The sequence below is a fragment of the Grammomys surdaster genome, unplaced genomic scaffold (assembly GCF_004785775.1).
Source record: "Grammomys surdaster isolate TR1022 unplaced genomic scaffold, NIH_TR_1.0 62, whole genome shotgun sequence".
In the NCBI taxonomy this organism is placed as follows: Eukaryota; Metazoa; Chordata; class Mammalia; order Rodentia; family Muridae; genus Grammomys; species Grammomys surdaster.
The window spans coordinates 24,287,141-24,305,558 of record NW_021604564.1 but is presented as its reverse complement, the minus strand read 5'-3'; the positions used below and the strand labels follow the sequence as shown (position 1 = coordinate 24,305,558).

The 18,418-nt window shown below is 42.1% G+C and overlaps 2 pseudogenes; both read right to left on the bottom strand.

The window, feature by feature from the left end:
• Positions 1-206: 206 nt before the first annotated feature.
• LOC114616811 lies at positions 207-661 on the bottom strand (annotated as a pseudogene).
• Positions 662-14,184: 13,523 nt separating this feature from the next.
• LOC114618987 lies at positions 14,185-16,717 on the bottom strand (annotated as a pseudogene).
• Between the last annotated feature and the right edge of the window lie 1,701 nt (positions 16,718-18,418).

The following is an 18,418-nucleotide window of genomic DNA, read 5'->3' as shown; positions in this document are numbered from 1 at the left end:
CGATCACTATTGCCAGGAGGAACTGCAGAACTTGCACATGAACAGTTAGGATCTAGAGTTCTCCTCTAGGGAGCCTGCACTATCTCTGATCCACATTTTATCACTAGCTAAAGAACTTCACCTTTGAAGGTCCAGACATGAAGGAACTGGTGTTCAGAGGTGAAAGCCACTCCCAGGGAGCTTGCTGTGTCCTGAGTTTTCCTCACTCAAAAATGCTGCTTACAGACTAAACTTTCATTCTTCCATTTGAATAGCCTGCCCTTAGCCGCAGTGGTCTCTGACAAACAGTTTGACTTCCTGATGGATGACAGAGACCCCTTCATCTCCTTGGCCGTTGTTGGGATGAGGTGCATGTGGTCATCTGCATTACCTGCAGCTCCCTACTCCCTGCAACCACCAAGTCTGTGGCTTTGCAATGCCTCGTGCACTGGTTCAGACAGTTCTGAAACCTTGCCAGCTCACCGGCCAGAGCATGGTAGCATCGTAGTCCTGGATGCGTTGGTGTTTGGTTGTCCTCAGAGCAGTTGGCATGTCACCGGAACATGAGACCCTGCATCTTCTGATGAGTTTTCTCTCTCTCCACACCTTTCCCCACAGCATGCATAGCTGCCTGCACTGAGTTGCTGTACCATTGTGACCTTGAGATGCCCTGTGCTGGCATCTGAAAGTCACTTTTTTTGTTTTTGTTTTTTTGAGATAGTGGTGTCTCTCATTGATCCTGGAGCCTAACCACTGGGCCTGTGTGCCCAGGACCCTTCTCCTCCTCCTCCTTCCTCAGTCAGGAATTACAGATATGTGCTGGTATAACTGGCTTTGCACTGGGTACTGGAGATCTGAATTCAGGTCTTCATGACTGCACAGAAAATACTTTACCCACTGAGCATCTCCCTAGTCCTGTCGGGAGTTCTTTTCCTTTTTAAACATTTATTTATTTACTTATGTTTATTTTCTTTTGGAAGAGAGGTACGTGAGTGGAAGTCAGGGGACACAATTTCAGGAGTCAGCTCTCTTCTCCCACCCTTCCTCTAGGTATTGCGCTCAGGGCTTCAGGCTTGGCAGCAAACCTTTCCCCGTTGACTTATCTTGCTGACCCGAGGGTATTAACTTTTTAAAAAAGATTTATTTACTTTATTTCGTGTGTATTTGTGTTTTGCCTGCTTGTGCATATGTGTACACATGTGTACCTGGTCCCTTCAGAGGTCAGAGAAAGACCTTAGATCCCTTGGGACTAGGGTTACAGGTGGTTGTGAGCCACCTCATGGGTGCTTGGAGCTGACCCCAGGTCCTCTGAAAGAGCGGCTAATATTCTTAACTACTGAATCACCTCACCAGCTCCCAAGAGTATTATTGCTAGAAAGAAAATTTAGAACCACTAGAAACTATATTTATGACCTTTAACTTTTAATAAACCACAACTAAATATTCTTGACAGTGAGAATAAGGGAAAGAGTCTTAGCTGGGAGCAGAGTTAGTATCGTGAACATGGTATCTTACCCCATGCTAAGAACATGCTTTGCTTAGTATATTGTCTTTTCCTCACATGCACAAGACAGCACCTTTAGTAAGTGAAAAGTTTATTCTTACTGTGTTTTTGGAAGATTTGGGCCTTTAGTTTTTCTAACTTGAGGCACATTTTTTTCTTTTCTTTTCAGTATGACTGCTTTACATAGCTAGAGCTGGCAGTTTTAAATCTTGGGGTGATTTTTACTGTAGAATTTTTTTTCCTAACCTTGATCTTGATGAGAAAAGGCACTTTGGTGGTATTTAGTAAATATTTTCAGTCTTCTCCTTTACCTCTTTAAACTTAGGAATAGGGGATGCAGAGATGGCTCAATGGTTAAGAGCACTTGCTCCTCTTTCAAAGGACCTGAGCTCAGGACCCAGGACCTACCTGCATTGAGTAACTGGTAGCAACTTCAACTCCAGGGGCTTTTACACCCTCTTCTGGCTTTCTTGGGCACTGCACCTACTCACACAGACACACAATAAACTTACACTATAATATTTTTAGACTCGTTTATTGAAAGGATTCATGAGAGCGTAAGGTTAACCTCAAAGAATGGTGTACTGGCAAGAAGAACAACCCCCCATATTCCTTTCATTTTACACTACACTTTCCCCACAGCAAACTCAGCAAGAGCTCAGATTTGTACAAAATTAAAATGAAATAATTTTGAGCCTGTGATCTTGAGCTATGTTATTTTTTACTTTTGGCTGGGGCTATATGAATATGGAAGGAAACATGGCTAGAAGAAAGGATTTACTTTGGAAATATTATTTTAACCATAGGCACATTATGTCTGTCTTTTTATTTCCCTGGCAAAGGTACCGATGTGCTTGTAAACTTCATTAAGTCCAGTTATAGTGTGCCAAGTTGCTTTCATGACAAACAGCATCCGGGAGGTCATCTTTTAGAGACATATTACCAGAATCAGCAAAGAAGAAGCAAGTTATATTATGGAAATTAGGAATTTAGAGCCATGGGACCCAGGCTGCTGAGAAAAAGATCTGTAACAGAGTTTATATAGTTTAGGGTGAAAAGTCTTAGCATGGGAAATTTCTGACTGTGTTCAACTTTTATTTTATATATCATAGGAAAAGCATAAGCACTTTATATGGATTCAGTACCACTGGTACAAATGTAGATGTTTTATAACATGTATGAAACAGAAAATAGATCATGCTTGGTCTAGAGCAGTGGTTCTCAACCTGTGGGTCATGACCTCCACAGGGGTTACATATCAAATACCTTCCACATCAGATATTTACATTGTGATTCATAATTGTAGCAATACTAGAGTTATAAAGTAGCAACAGAGTAATTTTGTGGTTGAGGTCACCACAAGATTAGGAACTGTATTAAAAGGTCACAGGATGCAGAAGGTTGAGGACCACTGTATAATGGGCGCTGAGTTGTGGGGAGCAATTGGAAAAAAAGCAATGGATTGGAAAAAGAAAACCTTATATTATTGTGTGAACATAATGAACCAAACACACCAAAAGTACACATAAAATTCATGTCACAGTATGAGAGAAAAGAGAATTGATGCTGATAGAAATATCCCCTCTGAACAAAGCAGTTGCCTTCTCCTATGTGACTGTATTTCTGAACATGTGTTTCAGAGGAGGCATTTGGAGGTCAGGGAGATGGGGCAGCTGTCAGGAGCAAGTACTGCTCTTGAAGAAAGCTGGAGTTTGGTTTTCAGAACCCACACTGGGTGGCCCACTACCAGCTGCAACTCTAGCTCTGGGTGATCTGCTGCCCTCTTCTGGCCTCAATGGAAATCCACAGACACATGCTTATACACAGACACATAAGTACACATAAATAAGAAAACCAAAACCCCAAAACCAAAACAAATCAACAACAACAACAAAAATCCATAAAACCAAACCCCAGATGTATCTGAATCTAGCTCACAGTTTGCTGCAGAAGAACAATGTATTGCAGTTTTCAGAAATTCTCTAACAATTGCTTGTTAAAAAGGACTGTTCCGGTTTAAGAGCAGTCCGCCCAGAGCCCCTTTTGACGATTTCAGTTTTACTACACACACCTTGTCAGGGGCAGAGGCTGCATTAAATGTAAGGAGGATGCAAATTGGGAAGAAAAAGAAATAATAATGAGACATATCAAGGATTGTGTGTGTTTTGCCTGAAGAAAACTATGCAAATTTTTATCATCGTTAAATTATTTTTGAGGCACTCTCTCATTGTGAGATGGACATGAACAGAGTAAAGTTTTTCTTTTTTTTTTATGACCAAGGATGGGTCAATGTACAGCAATTTAAATTTTGTTCTGCTATAATTGGGAAAAGTGAGAGAAAGGTCATGTTCTTGAATACATTCTGGGAAGACCACATGCTTTCAGGGACTAATGAACCATCACATAAATAGACAATGTCCCAAAGCTCCTGAAACATCTATTCTGTACTTAGAATTTGCATCAGCCAGAATTTTCCTTCTTGAATTTTATTAAGAGAGATATCATTTTCCTTTCTCCTTCAAGTATCACATGCGAATTTCAAGTATCTTGTATCTGTTTAGATATTTTCTTCATAAAAATTCCAATAAGAAAGGGGGAGGGGGAAGGGAGAGAGAGAGAAAGAGGGAGGGAGGGAGGGAGAGAGAGAAAGGGAGGGAGGGAGAGAGAGAAAGAGAGAGAGAGAAAGAGAGAGAGAGAGAGAGAGAGGAGATGCTTCCTTCAGTCTCCCTGTTGTCTGCTTTTCTTTTTACTGTGACAGTGTATACTGGAGGGAGCGATCACCACAAGACCTCATGGCTTGATATGAACATCAAATCACAAGTTATGAATAAATTCTCTTTGCCGTATAATAATAAATATGACAAATGGGAACTAAGACTCTGATGTAACCGATGCCTTCCTGGAATCCCTTTTGTTTGATCTTAAAGATATTGTTGTTTTTCATTCTGCCTTTGTTCTTCATCTATCCTCCAGAGTTCATGGTTCATTTAAGTGATATATGTTGTATGTGATTTCAAAAAGTATCTCTAAACTATTGAGTCCTCTTTATCTTCCTTTTTCTCCTCCTTCTCTTCATTATCAATGTGCACACTTGAGGGATGGGGTCAAGGCTGCTGTAGGCTGGTGTTTCTTCTTCATTGTAGGAGAATGTTATTCACATTTTGGGAATTGGGCTGACACCTAGGCAATAAGTATCAATAACATTGTTGGTGGCTTCCACATCTTTTAAAATGTTTTTTATTTATTTCTTAAGAATTTTATATATGATATTTCGATCATATTCTTTTTCCTTCCAGATCCTTTCCCACCTATATTCTACCCATCTCTCTCTCCATCTCTTTCTCTCCCCCCTCTCTCTTTCTCACTCCCACTCTCTCACTCTCGCTCTTGCTCTCTCTCAACAAAACAAAGCAAAACACAGTATACACATTTAATCCCAACACTTGGAAGACGGAGGCAGGTGGATCTCTGTGAGTGTGAGGCCAGATTGCTCTACATGTCAAGTTCCAGGACGAATAGGTCTACATGATGAGATCTGGTTTTACAAAACCAATCCAACCAATCAACCAAGCAAACTTGCAAAAAAAAAAATCTGTGGAATGAAATTTGTGTTGGCTTCCCCATCTTTGATGTGATTAAAGATCCTCATGGACCCTAAAACATTCAGTGGAGATAAAAGGACACTTGTGTATAGAACTTGTCTCAAGAGAGGCTATAAGATTGACTGGGTGTGATTCATTGGAGGAAATGAGAAATAGTTAGGGAAGTCTTATGTCTAATGCAAAGGAACAACTCTATAGGCTAGAGAAGATGCTGGAGCTTAAGGACTGAGCAGAACAGTAGAACCAATAGAAGCAGCAGAGAGAAATATGATAGAGGGTACATATTGTGATACCATATAATCAAATGAAAGGGACAGTTTTAAGCATGAATTTTTGGTGATGTTGGATTAATTAGTTTGTTTAAAAAGTTGGTTTCTACAAAGTATGTACTATCAGGTATTATTGATATATTGTGTTTTACTAATACTTAATGCATATAGGGATACTGTTGTATTTGTACTTTAATCTTCAAATTGAGCCTAGTATCTGTCACAATGAAACCTGGTAAACAGGTGTTAAATGGGCACAATATATTTGTACTGGTGATAGACTTAGAACATGTGATAGTATGAATATAAATGTTAATTCACCTTCATTATAAAAAGGATCTCTACTAAATCATGCTTGGGTCTTAAGAGCATCAAGAAAGTAGAACATCTATCTATCTGTCATCTGTCTGTCCAGTCTATCAACTATCTGTCATGTATGTATGTATGTATGTATGTGTGTGTGTGTGTGTATGTATGTATGTATGTATGTATCCATCCATTATTTATCTCTTTACTAGTGCTAGGAATCAAACTCAAGCATTCAACCACTGAGCTATATCACCAGCCTTCACTGGGTAGTCATCATCTCTTTTATGTTTCTCAGAATAAGAAAGACAGAAGATGTTTTTAGGACTACAAAAGAGATTTGAGAAAAACAGGCAACATATTAAGGAATGTTAACTTGAAACCCTAAAAACTACCAAGGACCTTGTCATGATAAGGTAGGACATAGCCCTGATGCTTACCTGTCAATAGAGATGTGCTGTTTGTGGCATGGTGCAGGAGATCCTAAGAGTTCTGAGGATGGGAAGTGAAAGGCCTTTCTTTAGTGTCCCATGTTACAGTGGGGTGGTGATTGCCATCCTCACAGCAAAGCATGTCCTACAACAGTGCTTTTTCTCCACCAAGAACTCTTGCTTTGAATCCTTTCTCTTTCTTACTGGTTGGGGACCACTGACTGTGTCCCAACCTGTCTATGCTTTAATTCCCATATCCATGAAAAGAGGCTCATGAATTGTTCTCCTAGGTTACCCAGAGCATCCAGTGAGACTGCACACAAGCAACTAGTTCACACTTGAAAGATTATTATTATTTTTTCAGCAGGGATCAGAGGGACACATATCAAATTGTTTGTTGTATTTTCAGTTTCACTTGACATTATTTGCTTTGCTGTTTGAGTATTCCAGAGATTGTGATGTTATGATGTAAGTATTTAGAAGTAAAAAAATAAAACCACCACAGACATTCAAATACTTATGCTTCAATCCCATATTCTTTTTCCTTTAAATATAAACCAATAGCTTAGGACACAAAACAGTCTTTCAAGTTTGTTTTTCCTGGAGACACTCTTCAGAGAGCTGACTGGTGTCCATCCTTGCTAAGCAGCTGCAGCCGAATCTGTGTGATTCCCTCCAGAGAGCTGTCTTGGCTTTAGTCTGTTGGATAATCGCCTATTTGGATAACTTTTTGTTGGATAATTTCCCATTGTCTAACTATGGGACTCATAAATCCTCGCTTAGGGGGACAGATTTTAGAGAATGATATTTGGCTACAGACAGTTGCAATTTCAAGACTCTTTCAAAGGGTGAGAATGGCAGATTTTTACTGGGCATTGTAAGTTTCCAAACTTTGAAAATACATTCTGGAACGTAGATTATTTACTCATCAATACAGATGATGTCTTGCCTGTCCATCAGCCTGCTCTCTAAGATGCTGAGTTCATGGATAAGAATGTCACACACCCAGTAAAATATTTCTCCTGGAGTCCAACTTAACAAGGAGAGAATATTATTAAATTAAAATTATTAAATATGTACAAGTTATACTTTAGTATTGGCAGTGCTATGGTTCCTTGTATTACAAAGCAAAGGAGGAAAAAAACCCATTTTTTCAATGTGTATTTTATTCATAATATTAGATTTTAATAAGGAAGGTACAGAGATAGTTTTTTCTTCATCTTTGAATTTAATTTTTTTTCATTTAAGGAGTCTGATGAATGATCTGAGCAGTTACCTCACGTATAAAACCTATCAAGGCATGTTTACATTACTTACAAAATATTATGTGCTAAATCTGGTCCAGAAGCAGACAGAGAGGATTCATAATCCTAAGGGACGATGGTGTCAAGGCTCAGAGAGAGACTAGAAATGCTGCCTGTAGGATCTCCAGATTTCAACACTGTTTTACTCTGAATAATGGTAGGTTTAATCTTAGCCAAAATGCAACTGGGCAACCTGTTACTTCACATATGGACAACAACTGCTCAAGTAAATTATGGAAGTGCGTGCTCCAACTTAGCTTCTGTCATACATTATATGTTCAGCTCTATCCAAGATTGAGACTGTGGCAGGATTGAGCCAAGTTTAATGCCGAGGTGGCCAGTCTTCCTGATTGTTGTTCATTATGTGCAGCAAAATCTTCTCTGACTTCTTGGAAATAGGAATTTTCCTGGACATTGCAAAGGATGTCACTTTCATTGTGCCTGGAAGACCAGTCACAAGGGCATTCAAGAGTTTCTGAGTCTGCTCTGAATTGGAGACATAACAGAATGGGTTATTTCTTTACATTAGAGAAAACATTAGCATTGAGATTCACAGAGAATCCATGAAACCTGGAAACTATTACACCGTTCTGCCTCAAAATAACTGACTTTATGGACCAGGGCTCCTGCTTTAGTGAGACTGTCCTGTTTCATCCTGTTGGCAATGGAAATGACCCCAGTGCAATGACAGGGGACTCTGCTGAGAAGGGGTTGTTGTCTACTTAAGTTAGGCTATGGTGAACTGAGTGGACTGAGTTTACTGAGTGCCAAGCAAATACAGAAGAATAATCTGTACATCTCAGCCATGAGAATTGAAGAGGAAGAGGACAAATGGGGAAGAGGTAGTACTTGCTAGGATTAGACATAAGATAGACCTTCAAATAGATTGACAATCCCCCCAAATAACCACAGAAGAGTCTAGAAGGGAAATTTTGTTGATTTCAGTGAGGTACCAAGGTAACACGATCCATGCTTTGTGGTACATATGGTTACTCAGACACAATGCTTCCTGTGATTTGTCTGGCTACATCACCGGTGATTCAGTTTGTGAAGGTGTGTTATGAAGGTGCAATTATATTCTCCTTCTCTCATATTTCAATGTTCAACACTCCTAAGACTTCTCAGATTAAAATAACACCTTTCAAAATATGGGCATGATGTTAAAATATAAACCATAAAAATTTATTACCCATCATATGAGTGATGTCTTAAGCGGTTCAAGTCTTTTTTGTGGTTTATTTTTTCTAGAATACACAATGACTCTTGCTTGGAATTGCCAAACCATCTACCTTGGAACAAGTCACAAAGTAAACTCATTAACGTAGTCTATCAACCTTTAAAAGTGGCTTGTGCAGAAGAGAAAAACCCATTTAGTTTCTTTCCTGAACAATGAATTGATTTTTCTCTCAGTGTCAGCACCGAGCTCTGCAGCACAGTTTGCTGTGTGCTTGTGGAACCTTAAAAAATTAGTTTTTGCTATGATTAATAATGTTCTTCCTATATTTCATGTCATTCCTATTGTACCATTTATGTTGTAGAGTCATGGGTGGAGAGATGTTGTCACTGATTGATTTAGAAACATAAATTGCTGCAATAAACAGGGATAATTTTATATTGCTTAAAAAATTGAAGCATAGTAAATTATACAAACTTCTACGCAAAGCGCCGTGAGATTTTCCCACAAATTTATCCAGATTTATCAGCGAGACTGATAAATCGTTCATATTTGTTTTCTATGAAGACATTCTTCTAAACAGACCTCAGGCAATAACTGACAGTAAGTTGCCGTTTGATAAGTAACGGTTTAGATGGGGGTAGTTTTAAAGCTTCTATGTAGCAGACAGATAGAATGGCAATGCGATAGAGAAGTGTTTGGTGATTTCAGAAGTCCTCCAGGAGTGGTGGACAGGCGTGAGAGAGAATCTTTTAACCAGGAGCTGAGGAAGATAGTTTGCTGTGCAAACTCAGATTTTTAATTGAAGCTATTTCTTACTTTTAAGGAAGAGGAAACAAAGACACAATCCATGCAACTCATTGTTTGATGAATTACATTTTAACCGAGAGTTCTTCCAGACTGGCTTCTGAATGAAGGATTTACTTAGCAGTCCCCTTGTAACCTTTGCCATACTGTTTGCTCTCACAAAAGGCTCAGTGAGCCCGGAAAGCATCTGCCCAGCCCTTCCAAGGTTGTAACTGGCATTTGAAACTGATTTCCTACTTGGGGCTCACACTTGTTTCAACCTTGAAACTTTTGGCATTGGGGCTCATAATCTTATGGCCAATTTGGATTTTTAAGCAAAGAACTTAGTTTTTTAAAAGTCTCTCAGACAACAAATGACTTAAAAAAATAACATTTTAATGATTTCAATGGAAATAAACCAGAAGTAGCTGGATTAAGTTTCTCTTAAAATACACATGTTTAGCGATTAAAAGGAAAATATGGCTCAGAAATGCTGTCTGTTTTTCTTTTCCCCTTCGAAATCCCGAATAGTTGAACAATTGAGTAGCTCAGAATTCTCTAGGCAAGACATCTTTGTGGAAACTATTTCTGGCAATGGAAATAGTGCTAATAAAAGAACATGAGATAAAGTTCTCCTTAGAAATGGATTTTTAATGTATGTGGTTTCTAAAGATTAGGCTTGATGATAAGCTTATTTTATTGAAGATTATTTAAGAAGATTATTAAGAAGTGCTTGGCCTGGTTCAGGAATTTTAGAGACAGGAGCGAAAAAGTAAGTAAGTGTTTATGCATGACTGGTAGATGAAAATGATGGAGGTTTTGCTGATGGCATTGGCGTGTCCCAAAGTCTTTCAACACATTTGCTTTGCCTTGGCCACCATGTACCTTGTTCACGAATGGGAAACAGTGAGACGCCTCCGCCAGTCTAATGTGGGTTTCCAGGTGTCTGTAAGCTGCAGTTATTAAACTTAGGTTCACAAAAACCCAAGTCAGATCAAACCATGCCAAAAGCAGAGACCCGAAAGACATGGAAGTAGAAGAGACACTAGTTGGGAAGAGAGAGGTGTCAGTGGGGGTGGAGGGGAGACAGGAGAGGGTGACAGGGGTTGGATATGATCAGAATATGTGATATACAAAGATGTCATAATGACACCCATTACTGAGTGGAGCTAAAGATACTAGTACTAAACTTAAGAACTATGAGCTCATTACAGACAACGAAGACTGTGGACAAATATATGTGATGAGTGGAGGACTCCAGCAGGGAATTTAGGTGGACTCTCGGCAGGTGTGGAGGTGATGTGGTTTTGAGGAGATTCGGGATCAGTATCTCTCTTTTAGTATGTTGAATGAACTGTGAAAAACAACAGCAACAACAGCAACCACCACCACCACCTCCACCACCACCACCACCACCACCACCTCCACTACCACCACCACCACCACCACCACCGCCACCTCCACTACCACCACCACCACCACCACCATCACCATCACCACCACCACCACCATCACCACCACCATCACCACCACCTCCACCACCACCACCACCACCACCACCACCATCACCACCTCCACCATCACTACCACCATCACCACCACCACTACCACCACCACCACCACCACCACCACTACCACCACCACCAGCACCACCACCACCACCACCATCACCACCAAGCAGTGGCTGGGAGATCAGAATGCCATCTTTATACTTTATAACGCTGATAAGAGAGGTTGTAGTTAGCAATGGATATGAACAATGGGCTAGCTTGGAGCAGGCTCAAGCTGGCTAGCCTTCCTACCCTAGCTCAGAAAGAACTAGAAAAGGAAGGCACGTGCTGCGGGAGTCAAGCAGAAGCTCTGCTGCCTGCAGTGAGGGGACATGATGCTGTAAACTGGGTTCTGCAGGCAGCTTGCTTCCAAGAGGAGAGCAAGCCATTTAGCTTCTTAAGGAATCTGAATGTCATGGGCCTCTTTTCAGAGGAGGGCGCTAAGTTTTGGCAAGGACCTAAGAGTGTTACCGCAGTAGGGGCTGCCTTCACAACGCTGAGGGTTTGACTCTTTATTATTTATTTATTTATTTATACAAAATGAAGACTGTATTTTAACAATTGGGGGTCTTTGAATCTTAAGTTTGTTTCCCAAACCCCATCCTTTTTATTGTTTTCAAAGGACTTTGACTTTTTCATTGGGATTTACTTATCTATTTAACTATTTAACTACAGCTGTTCTTCAATAGACTTACAGCAATTTAAAAAAATTCTTTCCATCCACTTCCTTTGCTTTTATGCTCATTGCCTGACATTCTGTTCTTTTTTTTTTGGGGGGGGGAGTTTGTAACCATCAGGCATTTATTTCTCTGAGACCTTGGGAGTAGGAGTCTGAGACCAGGGGACAGCTCTGCCAGGTTCCTGCTCAGTACCTGCTCAGATGCAGACTCATTTCTCTTTGCGTTCTCACACAGCAGAAGAGAGGCAGCAAACATTAAGGACTCTTATAGGGACACTTCATTCACGATAGCATTTCCCTCCAGATTCATCTAGGTCTAATTACATCCCAGAGTCCCTATTTTATTTTTTCAAATCATAATTTTTACTTATTCACACAGGGGTTATAAACACAAAAAGGCCAGATATGGGGACAGGAATGACACTGGAGCATGGGTGTTCATGGGGAGTACAGATATCTTTCAGAACAGGGTATCAGCTGGGTGAAGTTTCAGGGGACAGGTCACTATGACTCTGCCTATGATTCACTTGTCCTTATCTAAGTTGGTACTATCCACTAAGGCTACCTATTTACAAGGTCTATGACTACTCAGGGTGGTAAATTTCCACAAAAGCTGCCTGTTTACAATAGCTTATAGCCATCTGTTTCAGTGTTTTTCCACAGACACCCAAGACTTGGTGTTAGCATGCATGTATGACAGGCCTATTGCTGATTTTAGGCCTATGGCTGATTTTAAGCCTTCAGTGTATAAGCAGGGCTGCCCCTGACATCTCCTCCCTTCTCTAAGTATAGAAGGGCCATGGCAATTCTCATCTTGTGAAGGCGGGGATAGAGGCCTGATCTCCAGTAATTGAAGGGGACCTTGTAATGGCTCTGTTCCCCCTGTTGTTGTCCAGTGAGGCATAAGGGCCATACCCATCCCGATGTTTTTTCCCTGGAGAGGGGATACTTTTGACATCAACCCCTATGCAGTCAGGTTTGTCCCTCAGGGGACCCAGAGATATATTTTTAACTTTTATTTATATTCCCTTGCAGTGCTTAGCCTCACAGCCTAAGCAAGAATTCAGATCACCAGTCAGAGGGGGTTCTGGGTGGCCCCTCTCTGCTTGGTTCTGGGGGTGGAAGTCCCCTCTTTTAGGTTGGGTGAAGACGGGTTTTGGGAATACCCTGGATAGAGTAGCAACCTCATTTTGATTCTCGTAGTCCTCCATAGCTAACTTATGATAATGTATCTGAATAGGTGTTGCTAGCAATTTATCTATCTGTTGTTTCACAAAGTTAGTCAGCCTATTTAAGGCCCAAGAACCAAAAGAAACCAGCAATGCTGAGGGTTTGATTCTTTTAAGCTAGTGATTTAAAACAGGGTGGCAGTCTCCTCTTAGGGGAGTCGCTGGTTGTAGTGATCATTTCAGAGTGCTGGTGGTGTTTAGTGAGCGGGAATCAAAATTTCTAAATGTCACACCATGTCTCCTATGGGAAGTAGTCATCCCACGAAGCCCTGCCTGGGGATATCCTAAGCCTAGCTTAACCTGACGGGTGATGTTTGCCCTGTAGCATGGGCAGAGGTCTGCACTGAGTTAGGAGAAATGTCCTCATGACTTCCTGAGTTGTTCTCCTAGTGCATATTTGAGAGAAGAAGGAGGGACTGGGGTCTCAAGAGACCTTCCAATGACCAAGCCTCAGCTTAGGTGGTCTAGCCACCCAAAGGTTCTTTCATCTCCCACTAATCTGAGAGGTTTGCAACCAAACTATAAACGTGTGAGCCTTTGGGGAGTTATTTAGCCTTCTAAACTGTAGTAGTGCATAGCGGCACAGGCCTTTAGTCCCTGCATTTGGGAGGTAGAGTTCAGAGGATCTCTGTAAGTTCAAGGCCAGTCTGGTTTACACAGTGATACCTCACCTCAAAAAATAAGAACACCAACAACCTAAACTATGCCACCATTTTTTTTGTTCAAGTACTATTTTTTTTGAAATTAAATAATCACTCTTTATTCAAAACAAATAATCCCTCTTGCTTGCATGAAACCACATCCATCCTGTGTGCATTAAAAAGATTTGTAGACAACTAACTGAAATCTACAAATTTGATATATATTGCTTCTTTGGAAAATAAAAACTAAAAGCATTATTTTATGTCAAAAATTCATGTTAGAAACAAATTTTCTTCCGAGGCTCATCTTTGCAAATCCTTGTCAACACAAAGTGGCAGGGCTCTGCCCCTGAGGAAGGGCCCTCTACAGTCCCCCAGAGCACAGCTCCTGTTCCAACATCCCCAAACTTGGATGAGCGGCACTGTAATAGTGGGTCCTAAGCAGCCACAGTACCCAGGACCATGTTATCCAGCATTTTCCAGATCCGGTGTGCAGAGAGAACCAAAGCTGAATCACCAGGCTCTTAGGAAAGGTGCCCACGGGCACATCTGGGTATCCATCTGATGGACTCACAGTGCTACACCAGGTGCTTCCTTTGCCCTTAGGCCCGTGAATTTCCAACTCAACAGTCACTTAAGTACATCAGGCCAGTAAAGAACTGAGAACGAAGTCTTTTTCCTGCCTCCCCCATCCTTACCCAATACACAGACACACAGGCAAGAACTCTTCTTATAAATTCAAGTTCATCATCTGAGAGGTTGATGCCTCCAGTGAGTCTTCCAGCTCCAGGGCACGTTGACTGTATGCTTCCAGGTGCTTTCTCCAAATCTCAATATTGTGTGGCTCTTCTCCAGTGAAACCTAGGGTGCCTTCTTCTGTGGATTGGATGGGGTCCTGCATGGATGGGCTGGGAGGGGTCTGAGGCCCAGGTTCTACTGCCTGTTCATGTCATATCGTCTCCAACCATGGTCTTGTATGCCTGATGGGCTGCCATGGTCAGCTCAACCATCTTGTGGAACTGGTCCTGGGCCCCGTCGTAGCTGAAGATCCCTACAATGCTGACAGGAACTACTTTATTCAGACTCGGCCCCAGTGCCTTGCGGTCGAGTGCAAACACGAAGGGGACGTTCTGCTCACAGATGCAATCAATGATGGTGTACAGCGTGTCGTGCAGCCCCACTTTAGACTGTGTCTTCTCACAGTTGGGAAAGATGATGATGCACTTCAGCTTCCTGAGCTGCAGGTGTTTCAGGACCTTCCTCAGCCGGAGCATGAGCCGGCATTTTGTCTTGGCCTTGAGGGATCCTTCTGGTACATCTGGTCTTGGAAGCACACCAGTTCCTTGAGTAGACCCGTGACACAAGCATCTACTTCTTTACTAAGCATCTGGCTGCAGTAGTCCAGGAACATCCTTTGCTGTATAAAAGCCTGGATCTTGGGGAAGGTGGCACCGGCAAGCTTCTGGGTCCCTCTGGAACTCTGCCAGCTGGCTCTTCTGACTCACCCTCCACCATATGTGTAGAAGACACTGATTCTTCTGTCTTCTCTGGACCTGTGGGATTGTCCTGACTGGGGGTTTGGTTACTGGCGCCACACTCCACATCCTGTGGGTCATCGTTGGCCACCTTCAGGCTCATAGCCTTCTTGGAGTTGCTGCTGCATCCTCTCTTGCCATTCTTTCAAAATTATCTTCTTCAGTGAGGTGGGCTTCTTGGCCTTAGGTGTCTCCCTCTGCTTCCCCTTCTTCATCAAGGGGGCACTGGAGTCCAGGGGGTTGTGTGGAGTCTTCACCTCACTGGAGCGGAGCCCCCTCTCACCTGAGGAGGCATCCTTAAGAAGGAAAGACACTGCTCCTACTGAGAACACGACGGGTCTGGAGGACGGCTTGGCATGCAGGGCATGCTGCTGCTTCTCCAGCACGGCCAACATGCCTCCCAGGTCCAATAGCACTGGAGTCTGGCTCTCCTTTCCACTAGCTTTAAAATTATTCTGTGTCTGCTGTTTACTATCAAGTTTCAGTGATTCCCCTCTGTGTCTTCTTTCAGACGCAACTGACAGGTTGGGGAATTCCTCCATGTCTTCAATCCTCGATGGCTCCTGAATTGTCAGAACTTCATACCTTGATTTAGACTTTTCTTTCTTTTTCTTATTCTTTTTGGAGCTTTCACTTTGTTCAAGTTCACCTCCTTTTGATGCTTTGGCCTTTGGAACAGGATGAACACGCTTTTCCCTATTGTAGGAAGGATCTGAAGATAAAGCCTCAGATGTCACACTAACATTTTTAGCATCAGCTGATGAAGTAGTCTTCTTTAGGTTTATCACAGAAGTCACATTTTCAATCACTGCTGCTGAATATGAAGATACTGTCTGCTGAACAGTCTAACCCATTGGTGTCTAAGGCAACTCTCGTGTACATGAAGAGGAACTGGTAGCAGCCTTATTGGTCACAGCTCCATCAGTGTGATTGGTCTTCACCATTTTGCCCTCTACCATATTTGGAACGGGCTTGCCTACTTCTCCCAGGAAAGACATGTTACTGGCAGCAGAGCCAAGAGGCCCCCACCTGGGTGGCTTCTGTGTCTCTGGCACATTACTGTTCTGCAGTTCAGGAAAGTCCAACCTGCTAAACTCAAATTTGATTTTAGAGATAAATGCACTTTTTGCAAGGATTCTGGACTTCTGGTCAGGTTGCTTGTGATAACCATCAGATTTCAAACTACTCTCAGCATGAGAGGACAGATGACATGACCCTCTGGCTGGTCTTGCTTCACAGGGCACCGCACTGTCAGCCCTCCCGTTGCTGACTTTTGCTCTTCACATGCTCTTCTCTCATTAGAGGATTTTTTTCTTAAACACACCTTTTGCTTCCTGAGGTGGAGGGCACAAGTGTTCATTTCGGAGCTTTGCTGTATGAAAGCCTGGATGGCACTGTGCTTGGCTGTAATCGTAATGCAGGGTTGGCATTGAGCAAACACTCTGTGTGGACTCAAGGGCATAACTGGGATAGGCAAAAGGATGCAGCGCTATCTCAGAAGACACATATTGTGCTGAAAAGGTAGGGGCTCTGAAAGCCATGAACATTTTTTGTTCAGTCGCTGGTGATTCCTGCACAAATGGATAGTAAGTGGCTGTACAGCCTAGGAAGACACATGCTTCTGTGGACTCTGACCATGCCACATTGAGCCCAACAAACTTAGGGACAAAATGGTTTGACATCTGCTGACAACTTGATGCCAGCCTCGCCTTCAGGCTCATGAGGCCACTCTGACACTTCGGCTAAGGAAGAGTCTGCACTGTGAAGCCAGAGGTGCATCTAACCAACAACTAAGTGTTTCTACCTTCCTGCGCCTTGTTCATGTACTTTTGACTATGAAACAGCCATCCAGAGTGGACAAAGCCCTGTGAGACCACTGTGAGTCCCAGCCCTGTGATTTGTTACTTGGCAACACGTAAAACCCAACAGGAGAATCTGAAGCCAATTCTGTGCTGCTCTAATTAGGTCTTAGTCCATTCTTGCTGGTGTCACAACATAGCCGGGGCTGGGTAACTTATAAACAACAGAAATTTATTTCTCATCATTTTGGAGATGATAAAAGCCAAGATCAACACACTGTGCTTTAAAGATGAGATTTTTGCTGTGTCTTCATGTTGTATGAGGGCAGAAAGGACAAGCACCTCTTTGAAGCCCATTTTATAGAGAAATTCAACTTTTATGGCCAATTATCTCTCAGAGACCTCATATCTCTCTCTGTGTGTCTCCATGTCTGTCTTTGTCTCTCTCTTTCCCCACCTCCTCTCTGGTTTTCCAAGATAGCGTTTCTCTGTGTAGCCCTGGCTGTCCTGGAATTTGCTTTGTAGACCTCAAACTCAGAGATATGCCTGCCTCTGTCTCCTGAGTGCTGTTTTTAAAGGCATGCATCACCTCTGTCTGGCAGAGACCCCATCTCTTAAGACTGTAATATTGGGCTTTAATATTCAGCATAAGATGTTGTGGGGCATATGCAGATACTTTAGCTACCAAGGTTACATGTTTTGTTATTTTTTTTCCTAAAAGTCTTAGATCTTTCAATATCTACTCACCTGTTGAGTTTTAAAGTTAACAGATTGCTTATTTAGAATAATTTAAAATATATAAAAGAACTTGGTAGACCATACAGAGCTTCCAGTGAGCCCCACTTTCCTCCTGACATTGACCCAGCTTTATGCTGCTAACACTCTATATCGTGGTGTGGTGTATTTATTACAGTTGATGAACTTAGTGTTCACATGCTATTGCTACAGGCCACAACTTATACTGCAACTCAGTGTGTTGTGGATTGTAGGGGTTTTGTGAACACACGATGATAATGACATCACTGACCTGAAACTCTCCTGTGTGTTTCCTGTCAGTCCCCTTTCTCCCAACCTACTGGTAGCCACTGCCTTCTTTTTTGCTGCCTCTATAGAGTTAGAATCACACAGGAAGTAGCTTTATCCAGATAGACACCTCCAACTGTTATTTCTGTCTTTGAATTTTACTTTCTGGTTCTTTTGCAAACATTCTTCACCTGACACACATAAAAGGGAACTGTCCTTGTTTGGTGGTTGTATTATTTAGTGTTTTATTGCTGTGAAATGACACCATGACCAAGGCAACCCTTATGAAGGCAAACATTAAATTGGGGCTGGCTTACAGTCTCAGGGGTTCAATAAATTATCACCATGGTGGGAAGCATGGCAGTGTGCAGGTATACATGGTCCTAGAGGAGCCAAGTGTTGTGTTTTACAAAAGAGCAGTGGTGGTGTGGTGGAAGGAAGAAGGGAGTACAGGCAGAGAAAGGAGGACAAAGAAGGACAGAAAGAGGAAGAGAGAAAGAGGGAGAAGAGGTTAGCTAGGAACACATGGGGAAGAAAAAAAGAGTAGGAGAGAGAGAGAGAGAGAGAGAGAGAGAGAGAGAGAGAGAGAGAGAGAGAGAGAGAGAGA